The 15,357-nt window shown below is 46.3% G+C and overlaps 1 protein-coding gene across 1 annotated transcript in view; it reads left to right on the forward strand.

The window, feature by feature from the left end:
• THRA (thyroid hormone receptor alpha) overlaps positions 1-15,357 on the forward strand; it is a 147,832-nt gene that overhangs the window by 67,745 nt on the left and 64,730 nt on the right. The gene's annotated exons all lie outside the window — the stretch shown is intronic.

Raw genomic sequence — 15,357 nt, forward strand, 5'->3', positions numbered from 1 at the left:
AGTGACAGACAGCGCTGGCATCTTGTCATCTCCCATCCGATTCCACCATGTTAAAATGTCCCCTAGCAGTGGCCCAGTGTGGGGTTCTGTCAGCAGGTGCTGAATTTTTCCAGCTCTTCTGAGGAAACTGTGGCAAGGATCCAGGGTTGCAGCAGTGCCAACATTTCCTGAGCTTGGGTTCCGAATTCCTGATTCTTCCACTTGGCTATACTATGGTGGCACTAACAATGACCCGGCCAGGCGAAGTGGCCAGCCTATGCCTTCCCTGGTCCAGCTGGCACCAGGAAGTTCACCATGCCTCTGGAACCTTCCTCTGCCTTGATTTGATGCTCTTGCTCTCCATGATGGGCTGCCATAGGCCTTAATGTGGTTGTTTCATTCCTTTGAGCTCATGACTTCCAGGCAGCTGAGCTGAGGTATCTTCCTCCTTATCTGGTATTGCCCCCGACAGAGAAACACACACACACACACACACAGTTCACCTTCTCCTCAAGCCCTCATACGTTATGCCAAGCCCAGTTACTGCTTATCAGTTGCCTTGAACAATGCTGTGTGGAGCAGAGCTCTGCTCATAAGTTCTGCTCAGTTCTGCCTGTAGATAACCAGGTTGCTGTGCCACATGAAACTGCATTCTGTGACACGAATGCAGTAGGCAAATTAGGCTACACATGTATTTTTGTATAGTTCATTATGCTTCTGCTAGGTGTGGGGAGGACAAGGGAGCCTTGCAGAACAGTCCGATGCTATCTTGTGGCTGCTGGAAGCCCTGCTCAGTCTCACTCTGGCTTCTGAGTTTTCACCAGGCACTGCTGTTCTGTCGTTTGAACGCTTTTTCCAGTGCATATGAACTCGGAACTTCCTTTAAAACAAAATGAAAGCGGGGACTTTTCAGGCTGCTGGATTCTGGAAAGGTTGTGTGTGTTATAAGGGATTACATATCTTAGACGTGGGTATCATAGTGAAGGGTCTGGAAACATTGGAATATTGATTAATCTTTGGCATCCTTTCCTGAAATGCAGTGGTTTTCATACTGGATTTCTAGGAACTTCTGGGGTTTCTTGTTGATGAGATCAGTTAACGGGGACCCATCTTCCTAAAGAACAGCACATCAGCCATTTTGCTGATCATTCCCAGCAATGTGCAGCTGTCGGGTGGTGTTCAAGGGATCACTCTCAGTATGCACAAAGTGGTGTCATAGCACAAGAGCCCTGGCTGGGGACGGGGCACCATTACAGGTCCCAGTAGGTAGGGTGCAGACATTTCAATAGAACAGGGTCAGCAACATTCGCAGCACGGCTCAAATGCCTGGGTTTGGATATATTCAGTATTAGGTTTACCAAAAGTATCCCACCCACCCCACCCCCCAAACTATAAAACCCTTCACAGGACTTTTAAAGAGCGTTTGTTGTGCTTAATTTTTGCACTTTGTAAAAAACTATAGACAGCTATACTTTTAAAACGGAAGAAGGAATCTATTGTGTCCTCAAAAAAGTGGGGGGCGGGCGGGGCGGGTACTTCTCCCTACCTTCCCAAAATGATGCTCCAGCTGGGGGCCTTCTTGAACAAAGTGTGCGCCCTAGAATGTGTGATGATGCTCCGGGCATAGTTGCCAAATGAGCCTATAAAATTCCCAGCTTTTGTTCAGAACTCTTGTACAGAGGTTGCATTCGTTTGTTTTTTAGGCAGTCTTGTGCCCCCCACTAACCCCCCACCCGCATTAGCCACTTCACCTCAGGAAAGTGCCTGGGAGCAGTAACCCCATTACACATCCCCCGTTCCTCACCCCAACCTAGTTTGCAGGATACTACCTTGCAAAAAACACCCACACCACCACCTACACCCAAACTTAGCCTTTTCTGCCTCACTTTTCCAGCACTCCCAATCACCCTGGAGAAATGGAGAAGGAAGAGAGAAGAAGAGAAGGCCCAATCGGATGTTGCTGTGGGTGGGGATAGGTGACAGTCTCCCTCCCTGGTTGTGGGTCAACAGCCATAATGAAGCAGAGAAACTCCCAGCCTTTCTTCAGCCACCCAGAACATGTTCTCACATTCTCTTTTTATTTATTTTTAATCCATTTATATCCTGCCTTTTCCTCCAAGGAGATCAAGGCAAGTAGATGAAAGTCTTCCCCACCCGCATTCTGTTCTCACTCAAGATCACCCGAGAAGCTTTCTGGCTGAGTGCATCTCGCCAGCCCTAGTCCACCACTCTGACAACTACACACACTGACTACGTCTGGAGGTCACCCTAGGAACTGGGACTTGCGGTCCAATTTGGTGCTGTGTTGGGAAGGCTGAATTTGTGCATAGTTGCTTAGTGCACAGGATATTGTGCCTCGCGTGCAGTGTCTGGATTTTCATACATGTTGAGTACTCTAACCCATCAGGCATTGATGATTCAGGGGCATATGTGCTGGGGTTCCTCAACTAATTAATATAGAAAGGGATTTTGGAAGCAAGGGAACTCGAAATCTCTTGCTAAAATGTGAACATGGTATTTATCATGTTGCGGTGAGAGAAATAGTGAGGCTAGAGACAGCGAGAGATGGAGAAATAGCAAGGCAAAGGTGTAGAGGGGTGGGAGGAGAAAGAGCACGTCTAGAGCCTGGGAGTGGGGAGAGAAACAGCAATGTAAAGAGGTGGAGAAAGAAAGAGGAGCAAAGTTACAGGCTGGAAGAGGGGGGAAAACAGCAAGGCACAGAAAGAAGATCTCCCTAATATTTTCCAAGTTTTTAGTGTTAAAATTATTTCTTAAGGGGGCAGGGAGTAGAGGGCTTCGTGAGTGCTGTATTGGGGGGCCCTGCAGTAAGTGACTTTAGGCAAACTCTTGCTCCCCGTCCAGGTTTCTCCGCCTTAGCACTTTGTCTGCTCTGTGCAGCTAATAATACATATCTACTTTTCAGAGTTGTTGTAAAGCTTGCAACAAGATAATGGCCCAGGTCTGATACAATGCGAAACCAAAGTTTACCTGTATGTGGATGAGCCAGGCTTGAGTTGCAAGCCTGAGCATACACACACACACACACACGTACGTACGTGGCTTGACTGTGAGAAGGAGAATGGAAGCATCACCTTCCACTACAACCAATAAAGACAATAAAGTATGGTTAAATTGTTGTTAGTGAACCAGCCAAGATTTTGATCCTCGCTTGTCACAGTAAACCACAGATTAACAAACTAAAGTTTCTTGTTGTTTGGACATAACAACAAATTGCAGTTAGTTTAAACATGGACGGCTTCCAGCCTCCTTGCAGTTGTGTGCAGGCATGAGTCAGTATTATTTCCTAAACATAATAATACCCAGTATTATTTCCTAAACATCAAGTCTGAAGCAGACTGGCAGATATATATGGAGCATTTTGAGCAGTAGAAATGAGCTTTATGGATGCTACTATAACTATTGTATGGTAGGTCTCATTTTCCCCGCTATTCTGATTTCTGCAACGACTTAGGGCACAATCCTGTCACTATTCCCATCAGCCTCCTATGCAGAGGAGCACAGAGGCAATCTTCAGATTTTGCCCGTTTAGCAGTAGCAACTCAGAGAGGGAGGGAAGGAGGCTGGGGCAGCCCTAGGAAATGGCGTGACGCAGCCGCTCTCCCCTCCCTGGGAATGCCCCCTTCTCCCTGTCTCTGCACTCCTTTTTTGAGTGCCTAGAGTTAGCCCGTGCAGTTCTCTCCCGGCCAGCTGTGAGGGGAATGGGGGGGGAGGGAGGGGGCAGGGAGTGCAATTTCCCGGCTCCCATCTGAGAGCCCTGCCTACAAGCTTGGAGTCAGGGAACCCAACAATCCTATGTCCCGCACAGATGCTGTCCATGGGACATAGGCTTGTTCTCTCAGAGAAGTTTGTGCAGAGCGTTATGTTGTGTCTTGCCTGCTTAATCAAGAAATTGGGTGGCGCAGAAATGAAATGTAATAATTTAACTTGTGTGTTTTTTAATTGACAGTCTAGGTTAAATTTTTCAAAACTACAGTTTGTATTTAACACATCAAAGTAAAACCAGAATATACTGAAAGAGCAAAAGGGGCTTTTGGACCAAATAGACAAAGTTGAAGTTGAACTGGCTTTCAAAGCTTTGAAACCTGATTTGGGAGGGAAACTTTCCTCCTGTCTCCACTGGCCAAACTATCAATTCATCATGTATTTGTGCCTGGGTTTCAATACCAAAATTTCCTCTAGAATTTTGCCTCTTGCAGCGTTCCAGAATACACCTTCAAATTCACGCAAGCCCCTACGACAGATTTTATTTTTAAACTGTGAAATCTAAAATTGGCTTTATAAACGCAGTTGATGTGTTCACACATAATAATAAGCCAGGGTTCCTTGCTTATCCTGGCTGTCTGTGAACAAGTGGCATGTCTTTGCGTGCTGTTCTTTTGGACCTGCCTTCCTGGGAGAGGGCAAAACTAATCATAATAGTTTATTATGATGTCTGAACCTGGGATCCAGGTTTGTTCCTTCCAACAAGAAACCTTGGGAGCAACAGACCAGGATCTTGGGTTTGGGTGTCACAAGTAGCAGTCATTTCCTGGTTAGATTTACCCGTGCCAAAGGGGGGTTAAAGTGGGAGCAAGCAGACTGCATGCATGCATCAACACGCTGCTTGTTCACAGTAAACTAGGAATCCTGGCTCATCAATAGGTGTGATTGCAGCCTTTCCTCTCCCACCCTTGTTTCTTTCAATTTGCCCTTGGGGGGAACCTCACTTTGCAGAGCCTCCCTCTCCCACCCCCCACATAATGTAGTGCCCCATTAAAGAAACCTAAGATCTTCTGTAGTGGAGAGTCGTTTTTTAAGGAGCACCATTTCTTGGAGTGACATACTCCACCTTCTATTCCTGAGGAGCAGCTAAAGATTCAGTTGGTCCTGCCTCCTTTCCACTTCTGTGTGCAACTCCCCCTTTTTTTTAGCAGCTCTGTGCTGTACTGACTGCTTTATAAATCCATCAAAGGAATTTCCCCCCTCAGCCAAGAAAAATGTGACCTACTTTCCGCCTCTCTAGTCTCCGTCAAAGGCTCAGGCAAACAGCATGGGCAGGAAAGCCTCCATGGCGGGGAGTCATTCTTGCTGTATTGCACTGTCCTTCAAGCGCGCCAGTATCTTGTTTTGGATGCTGAGAACTGTGGCTGGCAAATATTGCCAACGTTGGCATCATATTGCACCACGCTGTCAGAGTTTTTGTTTTATTTATCTTTTTTTTTTTTTTGCAAGGAATTATCCTCCCCCAAGACAATAAAAGGAAGCAGATGGGTTCAAGAGTGGGGAGTGGGCCATTTAAAAGCGCTTTCCCTATTTGTCCCAGGGCTGTCATGTTCTCCAGCCCCACTGATGTCTTTCAGACTCCATTCCATCACTTACAAAATTGGAACATATTTTTTAAGGTAAAAGTTGCAAGCCCACGTTGCACTTCTGATTATTATTATTTTTAAAAGTGTTCTCCTGCACTTTCTCCATTTTTCTTTAAAATCGCATCATCTGTGCAATATCATTGTGACATAGGTAATTAATAAAGCAATTTTACCGGTGAGGGCAACTGAAGCAGAGAGACTGGCTTTCATAGAGCTACCCCAGGAATTTGTGATTTACCAGGAATTTGAGCCCATTTTATGCTTTCACCAATCTAAAGGTGCACACTCAAGAATATTTAGTATAGATTACTTAGCCCTTAACACTCTTCATCTGTATAGTTTGTACAAAGAAGTGTATAGGCAAGAGAACTATTTTTAAAAAGCAACAGAAAGAAGAAGAAAAAAAGTAAGCTAGTAACTTTTGTGTATCCTATTTGCAAATCTGCTTGTTCTCATAATAGATTCCCCATCCAGGGCTTAAGGGTGAGTTTTCCAATTCACAGTAACGATTATGAGCACAGAAGCAGGGCACGGTCATTATTCCAAATCAATTGACAGAGCACAGATGTCCTCTGTCCGGTTTCTTTAAAAAGAGGAAGGAATGGCGGGGAGGTCCAAGTTTACCAGGAAGTCACATCCTGCGTGCCATCCCCTCTGCGGGATTGTGTGCCCCTCTGGTTGTGGCTACTCTACAATGTCCTCTGCAATAGGTGGAGTGGCACTGCTGCTTCTGTTGCTCCACATGTATCAGGAATACGTCCTGGCGTGGAAAAAACAATCACCAGGGGTTTAAATTTGGGTGAGTTCTGGCTCAGGTTATGCCCTGGGCCTATCCAGTGGAGTCCTGATATACAAATCAAGAGATGTCATCAGTGTTTAATTTCTAGAAAAAAGACATTTTGGAGCTCAAGTGTGTTGGGAAGCCTATAACCATAATTATAAGAGCAACTAATTGTTGTGCTACTTAAATGCATGTTGCTCTACACAGCATAAATCCAAAAGGATATTTGCCCTCAAGGAGCTTACAATCAGAAGGATTACAGAGGGAAGAGAAGAGAAGGTCTCTTATCTGAAAGACCATCTCCTCCAAATGTGTGGAGGTGGGCTGCAGATTACTCAGTGGTAAACTCATGCTCAGAGGAACTCACTGTATATAGATAGACAGACAGACACTCTCTCTCTCACACACACACACCCCTTATTTATTTATTTATTTATTTATTACATTTATCTACTGCCCCATAGCTGAAGCTCCTACTAGGCTGCCCCCCCATTGAAAATTGGTTCAGTCTGAAACTCTGAGTGAACACCCTCCCCAGTGTCCTTTGGCCAGTCATCCAGTTAAAGCAGCCTGTGGGAGACTCCAGTTCCTCCTTTCTGTTGCTGAAGGATGTGGCAATTACAACAGACTACTCTTGTGGGGCCGTGGGGGGCGGGGGCAGGGAGGTGGTTGGTCAGGGGAGGCTCTGGGGGTTGCATGTGTTTTATTACTGAGGAAGGAAGTTATCATGAGCTGCTAACCTGGGCTTCCACACGGGCAATCCTTGTGACTCCGCAGAGGAAATTAGGCGGGCACTGTGCCACCTTCTTTCTTGAGAGTGTCAATGGAGCGTAACACCATGCCCAGGTGAGTCCTGAGACTTGACCTGGTAGCTGCCGCTTTGTGGCTCCCTCTCATAAAATGTCTGTGGCTGAGCTGTGCCCTGTCCTGGCACCAGTGCCAGAAGACTTGTTTGCTCTTATCAAGGTGCCAAGAACTTGTTAGCTAACAGAGCAAACGAGCCCTTTTGTGTCTTTGCTTTCCCAACATATCAGGGGGTGAAGGGAGGGGGGCAGGGGAGGAGCTTCAAACTGGGACTCTCTTTGCAGGGATGGGGCCTTGGTGGCCTTGCAGGCCCTTTCCTCCCCGGAAGGGATAGTGCAGGCCTGTTTATATTAGGGCTAAAAGGCAGGGCCAGTGAGCCCATAAGCCTTCCTCCGCAGCATGCAGCTCGACTCATTTGCTTCAGTCGGAAGCTCTTGGCTCAGCAGGCATCTTTGCCATGGCTTCTAGCGCTCTGCAGCCTGGGCAGGTGGCTTGATCTGTGGGGTGGGCATTGGGCAGAGCACAGTGATTAGGAATATATTCTCTCAGCCTTAGCTCCCCTTCTGCCCCTCCCACTGGCAAAGTGGTGATCATATTGCTCCAGGTGTAGGTCTGTCATTAGGATTGCACGCGGGTGGCACACAAGTCGGTACTTTAAAGAAAGGAGCTGGATGGGCCATGAGCCTGGTCACAGCTTATGTTTCTGCCTCCCTCTCCATTTCAGTAGACTAGAGACTAACCCCCACTAAGGCACAGTAAAACTCCATATGTTCTTGTGTGTGCATTACAACGGCATTATTGTTGCGTGTCTTTGGACTTGACTTGTGGCTTGGCTGCTGCTGGGTTTGGCTGCGACTGGGGCAACCTGTAGAGGAATGCAACACAATGCAATACAATGAATTAATTAATCGGTCAATCAGTCAGTCGCAAGATTGCCTGTAGATATGTTTGGCCAGAGAACCTTGATTTTATGGTACGATGCTCCCTTTGCATGCAGATGCATTTGCTGCTAGTCCACGGTGTTTCTGTTGGTGAACGCTTGAAAGGGAGAACCACATCCGCGCTGGGACAAACTTTGCTTCTTGTATCCACAATGAAACCACTGCGTGTCCCACTGTGTTGCTTCTTTAAACATTATGCTGGGAGAGATTCACCAACTCAACAGTCTTTCTGAATATAAAAAAAGCTATAAAGACTGATCTCTTCCAGCAAGCCTGCCCAGTTGAATTTTAAGAAATCTGGCTGTTAATGTATTAGTTTTTTTTATATTTTAATCAGTTTTATGTATTTTATAACATCTTTGTATTTTACCTTGTTCCCCGTCTCGATCCAGAGGGAGGGGCAGGTAAGAAATAAATAAATAAATTATTATTATTATTATTATTATTATTGTGTTCATTGGGAAATGGCTGCTGAAAAAGCAGCAAATTTGTATGTAGAAATTGGTCTCAAGGGTGTAGCCACGTTCTTAACTGAGAGGAGGGAACTGTTTAGAGGAGAGCTGCAAGACAAAATGTAGTGGGCTGCTCCACCTTCCAACAGTAAAACGCTTTTTTCCCCTTTTCCTGACAGCATGAGCATGAGAAATTTGTCTGTTTGTTTTTTAAAAAAATGCCTTGCAGTGTATCAGAAGTGTGTGTTTGTGAGGGGTAGTCTTCAGTGCAAAATCAGGATTGAAGGACATGGAGAAAGGTGGAGTAAATTTACACACATATAACCCAACCACAGGAAGCCCCACTCATAGCCTCCTCCCTCTTTTGCTTTCTGTTGGCCAAGCTAGACATGGGAGCAGCAGATCTGTGCATTTTAAAGTCATGTCTTCTACAAATCGTTATAGTAAGTGGCCGATGGAAGGAGGTTGATTTAAAGGACAGAATGCAGAACCCTCCCCCCCCCCCGTTTCTACAGTGTATTCTTTGCAGACGCTCTCCCCAGGCATAATTCCAGAACTGAGCTTGTCTGAGATAAAAACATTTAGTGGCGGGTGGGGGAGGACTTCACAGAGTTGAGTGGTGAGACCTTAAATCAGACTCTCTCCCCGCTGTCCAATTTTTCAGGGTTTAAACCCCAGGATCTGCCGCCAACACAATGGTTTGGCCCTGAGCCTTCAGCACACGAGGGTTGTACATTTTTCCAAACATCTATCCACAATGACTACAAACTTGCGCCCTTGTTTTCAAAAGAATAAAATAAGTAAATGGATTCATATATACTCAACATTCTGTGGCTCAAAGCTACTAAGTCTTGTACAATAATCCATATTTGGCAATTCCTGCCCTTAGAGGCTCCTAGACTGTAAGGCAAAAAAAGGCTGTTGAAGATGTCTGCGCAGTCTGCTGCATACCACACCCTCAAACACCCCCCCCCCCCAAACTTGGCATGTGGATTAATCACACTGGAGTTGGGCCAACAAACTCTTCTCCTGATATTTCAGCTGTTCCTGGCAGGATCCTAAGCAGCACGTTCCTAGCTTGGTCTATCGCTGTCTTAGCTTCCTATATTTTAAGTCCCCGTAAGTGTAGCAAGAAGTTTGGAAATGGCACGAGCAATGTCTATCGCACGTTCAGTAACCACAATGAGGTTTGAAGAGAGGTGCGGGATGGGGGTGGGGCACAGCAGCCTTCTCTCTCCCTGTGGCCAATGTCTCCTTTCCCCCAAATGATCCAACTTCTACACACACACACCACTCCAATTTAGAAACCATTGGAATCAGCCTGAAACCAATCACTGTGAGCAAATATGGGGCAGCTAAGCAGTTATCTTTTAATCTGCTTTTAAAAGCAACAATACTATATTTGCTTTTAAAAGTACCTTGCCCGGCCCAACATTGAGGAGTGGGGAGAACTTGGAATTAAAGTGAAAACAAAATGAAGAAAATTAAGACAGCCTTAATTGGCATCGCCTATGAGAGCACCAGCATCCCAAATGGAACCGTGGTATAGAATTAGAGGTGGACCGTTCTGGAGGACTGTGTGGACTACTTCAGTCCTTCAGAGCAGGAACAAACATCAGTAGACAGAGGGCCCTCTTGAACCGGAGCTGATTGGTGGGAGATTTGGGGGAAAGGGGACATTGGCCACAAAGATTACTTCTTCACACAGTGCATGGTCAAACAATGGAATTCGCTACCACAAGACGTAGTGATGGCCACCAATTTGGATGGCTTTAAAAGGGGGTTAGATTAATTCCTGGAGGAGAAGGCTACCAATGGCTACTACTGTGCTACCTCCAGTATCAGAGGCAGAATGTCTATTGCTAGGGGACATGGGCAGGAGGGTGCTGTTGCATTCATGTCCTGCTTGTCCATCCCTGTGAACAAAGTGCTGGACTAGATGGACCCTTGGTCTGATCCAGCATGGCACTTCTTATGTTCCAATGGAGCACTTCTCCACCCTGCCAGATTCACTGCAAGGGAACTTTATGGATTGCCATGCCTTTCTAAGGCAGGTGTGGGGAACATGTGGCCCTCCAGATGTTGTTGGACTCGAACCCCCATCAGCCCTAGTCAGTTTTTGAAGTGGTCAGGAATGATGGAACTTGCAGTGCATCAGCACCTGGAGGGCCACAGGATCCCCAGCCCTCATTCTAAGGGAAAAACAAAGAGGAACAGCAGTAGATTAATCACAGAAAAGTTTTCTACCCCTGTATTCAGCCTCACAGGCATTCTAAGCACATTGCCAAACACATTAGTACAGATTACCTGTGTAGCCAAGCTTTTGAGTTTATCTATCTATCAATCAAAATAAGCAAGCTTTTAAGAATCTGTTGTAGATTCCAAACTGGTGATTTTAATTATTGGGCCTTGCAGCTTGGATTTGTCTTAAAACGCAACACTTTACTTTTCCACATAGAAGCAAGTGGAAAATGTTCACGAATATAAGTTGCAGTGACAGCTAAACCTGGTGTTGCATGGTGGCTAAGAGCCTGCACTGGAAGCTCCTGGTTCAAGTCTCACCTCTGCCATGATGCCACTGGGTGGTCCTAGGCCAGCCAACTACGAACTCAGCCTCATCCCCCTGTCTGCAATAGGGGGATGATAGTACTGGCCTGACTGTCAGTGTTACTGCAAGGGTTAAAATAAGATGCACGTGAAGTGCAGTGCTTTGAAAGCACTATAGAAATACTGAGTAATTATTATCATTAAACTTGCTCCCTGTGCTTGGTGACCCCACCACTGAGAATCAAGTCTGCCCTTTAGTCTCTGTAGACCCGCCCCTTTGTCTGCATGCTGCATATAAAGCTAGCTTAAAGCTAAACTAGTTTTAATTGAAAAAGAAGGCCCCCGCTTTCATTGTAAGCCACCATGAGTATTTTTAATCAAATCTATTAATTTATGACTCATTAACAACATTTATATATCTCTTCTCATTTGAAACCACTCTCAAAGCAGTTTACAAAAGACTAAAAGGAAAAAAATGAAACAAACAAAAAAGACCACACAATGGTATCAAATGGGCTTAGAGACGACGACGATGGTGAAATAATTTCCCTTTTTTAGCTGAAATGGTACAGGAGTAGAGAAGCATTTTCACTACTGCGTGATGAATGTGGAAGTAAGACACCACTCGCTGAAAAGGCAGACGGCACACCAGTCGGCAACTCACTTTGCGATCCCTTTGCATGCTCTATAAATGAATGATAACGATCATGAATGTCATGTAACAGTTCACTTGCCTCCCATGGTTTTGCAGCGCTGGGGTTCAAAGTCCCATTTTGGCCAGTCCAGTGGTAGTGGGTTATTTCAACTACCAGTACCGTATCCCCTGCCAGCCTCCTCCCCAACGCCAGTCATTAACTTCAGCCCCTCCAGGACATAGCGACACCGTTCTTCAACTTACCTGGTTCCCACCCCACCCCACCCCACCCCACCCCACCCCACCCCAGGGTGCTCCCCATTCAAGAGCAGTCTGCCCCATGTCCCTGCCTAAACCTCGTTCCCAGTCATGCTGTTGTCAGTCCATTCCAGCAGGGTCTAATCCCCCCCCCCCGAGGAGGTCACTTGAGGACGCAGCTGGGCCTCTCTCCCCCCCTCCCCCCAACTCTTTTCCCTTCGAGGGAGGCCAGCAGGACTTCGCTGTTTTCATGTTTCCTTTGATGATGTTACAGTTTTGGCCACCTGCCAGAGAGCTGCAGGTTTCCTTCCAGAGTGCTTTGCATGCGGTGCAGGGGCTGTGGCAGCAGGAGGAGGAGAGAGGGGGAAGAAATGGGTGTGGGGAAAGAGTGGGCTGTATAGGGGGAAGAGGAGGAGGGGTCCAGGCCTAGCCTAACCCCTTGCAAACTACATCTAACCCTGGCGTGGAGCAGAGGAGATGAGACTGCAGGCAATGGCAGATCACACAAGGGTGGATTGAGGAAACTGAGGCACACACAGACACACACACATATGCTAATGTTGCTGGAAGGACCCTGCCTCTTCCTTGTGTTGATCGTCTTTCCGTCTCCCCTTTCCTCTTGTTTCTATAATGCCCCCAATAGCCACTTTAGCTAACCTCTTTTACTAAATTTCCATTCCTCTTAAAAAGAGAAGTCACTGTGGTCATTTCTAAATTGAGAGTTTCAGGGGCTCAGCCATGCCTGCTGACTAGTTGTGGGTATATGTGCTAGTGAAAGCTCACTCTGCACATGCTCAGAGGGCATTCTTGCATGCCCCATGTACCCAGACCTGGCACTGGAAATGGATTCTGGAGCGATTGGATTTTGAGCCAGGAGTGATAGGTTCAAATCCCCAGCTCTGACTGGAGGCCAGGAGTGAGGTCATTCCTGTTTGAACTCTGACCCTCTGGGGCCAATGTAGCTTTCCAAAGGGGGTGGAGAAAATATGGCAGAGCCAGTGCACGTTTACATGAGTTTATTTAGATATGTTCAAAAGAATAGTGTTGAACACCTAGCAAAAGAAAAAGAAGAAGAAAACTTGAGATACAAACCGGTTTAGGCTACTTAAAACCAGTCTGGCAGCTTCTCTACCTCCCCCCCCCCAGTTCCTTCTAGTCTTAGGGTGGGGTGTCAGTCTTTTCAGTTTGTCGGTCTATGAATGCAGAACAGGAGTTGCAGCACAGCCTGCCGTCGGATGTGCTTCTGTCACTGGTTGATATGGACCAAAATATTCTGTTTCCCTGTAGCACGTGGTCACACAGACTGCACACTGTTCTTAAGGAATTCATTGCCATTAGTTGTGGGAACCGACGTTGGTATAGATCCTACCCCCCACCGCCCTGTTAAAGGAGGATTAGCTAGGTTCATGGAGGAGAAATCTGCCCATGTCTGCTAACTGGGTTAGCTAAATTAAGCCTCCATATTCCAAGGCAGTTTACCCCTGAATGCCAGATGCTGAGGACAGACAACCATGGATGGTTGCTAACTCCACCATGACCTGTTTATGAACCTTTCAGGGCGTCTGCCTGGCTGTTGTTCAAGTCAGAATAGTGGAGTCCGCTACTCTAGCCAGCCAGCTCTTCGCACCTCACATGCACACACAATCCCAGAGTGACTTTCTCCCTGGACATCCTTGCATTCAGATTCCTGCTTGGTCACAGACTCACAGGGAAGGCCTTGAGTAAATCCCTCCTTCTTAGACTCAATGTAATGGGAAGAAGCTGGTGTGAGGGGCACCTGCTTTGCATGCAGGCGGTCCCAGGTATGATCCCTAACTTCTGCAGGTAGGGCTGGAAAAACGCGAGCCCAAAACCCAGGAGAGCCACTGCTGCTCATCAGTGTCGACAGTCCTGGGCTAGATGGATCAAGGTTCTGACTCAGTATAAGGCAGCTTCCTATGTTCCTGTCCCACCCCAAGAATATTGCAAAGAGTTTAAAAAGAACTAGAGAAACCATGAGTTGAAACCCCAACCTAATTGATGGGCCATATTTACCTGCCATCGACCATTCCCTCTGTACTACATGGCACGAATAGGCATACTGCAGAAAAGTGGTTGAAGAGGAAGAAACTCTTGGCTCAAACAAGTTAGCCAAGCTGCATGCTCCCTGTTCAAACTGGGAGAATATTCATTCCTCGTGTGAAATAATGGACTCACCAGTTGCATCCTGTCCTCCAGCAAAAGACATCTAAAGGCGCCATCCTATGGGATCCATCCTGGGTATTTGTCGGCTTCCACTCTCGGCAGCTTACAAGTATCCAATGCAGAGAGGGAGGGACATTGTGCTTCCCACTCTACATTTTAGCTAGATGGGCATCTTTGTCTGTCTTGGAAAGGCTTTGGAGAGAGGGAGTGAAGGAAATTGGGAATGACTGGGGATAGCACAGATCTCTGCATCCTCAGGTTCCTCCCCTTCTCACTCATTGACACGGCCCCTTTCACCCCTCTAGGAGTTCACAAACACAAGCTTGTGAAGCAGCCGGTGCGGTTCTGTCCATGCCGGCTGCGAGGGGTTTGGGGAGGGACGAGGAGCATGGTTTCCAGGAATCCGAAATATCCTATATCTCCTAGATGCTGTCTAGGGGCCATAAGGTTGCTCTCTAATTCTTCTAAAGGGAGAATTAACCTGTTTTTCCACCCCCACGCCCATGTCTCCTTTCTTAATTTCACGATACAATAAGAATATAATTCATAGTATTTATATTGTGCTTTAGCATGTCCATGTCCATTTTCTCGTATCCTTATGGCAACCATAAAGGATAGCTTAAAAACATAAGAAGAGCCATGGTGGATCAGACCATGAATCTTATCTAGACCAGCGTTCTGTTCCCACAATGGCCAACCAGCTGTCTGTGGGAAGCCCACCAGCAGGACATAAGGGAATAGCCATTTTCTACTGCTGTTCCCCAGCAACTGGCATACAGAGGCAAACTGGAATAGAGCCATCATGACAAATAGCCATTGACAGCCATATCCTCCATGAATAACAACAGCATCGTCCTGTTGCTATTAACATTATCCCTACATATTTACTGCTTTACTCTGTACAGCACCATGTACACTGATGGTGCTATATAAATAAATAATAATAATAATAATAATAATAATAATAATAATAATAATAATAATAATAATAACATATTGTTATCGTTATCGTTGCAGAAGAGCGGCCTATGGGTGAGAAATAGTGATTTGCTGAGGGACAACTGGTGGGTTTACAGCAGAGGTGAAATTTGAACTTGGGATTCCTGGTTCACCACTCTCACTCGTAGGCCTTAGCTAGACCTAAGGATTATCCCAGGCAAATGGAGGGGTCGTCCCTGCCTGTTCCCGGGATCCTGTGTGTCATTTGGATGCACAGGGATGATCCCGGGATATAGGCCTGGTCTAGCCATGGCCTTAGCTACCACTCTATACAAGCTGTCAACAGTAGCAGTCAAAAAATGTGGTACATAGAGGCAGATACCACTGCATCCTATAATTCTCACTTTTTATTCCTCATAAAGGGTTAAGAGCTTCGCCCTTATGGAAAACGTGGGGTAGAACTTAGTGA

This window comes from Elgaria multicarinata, chromosome 11 (genome assembly GCF_023053635.1).
Source record: "Elgaria multicarinata webbii isolate HBS135686 ecotype San Diego chromosome 11, rElgMul1.1.pri, whole genome shotgun sequence".
NCBI classification, from domain to species: Eukaryota; Metazoa; Chordata; class Lepidosauria; order Squamata; family Anguidae; genus Elgaria; species Elgaria multicarinata.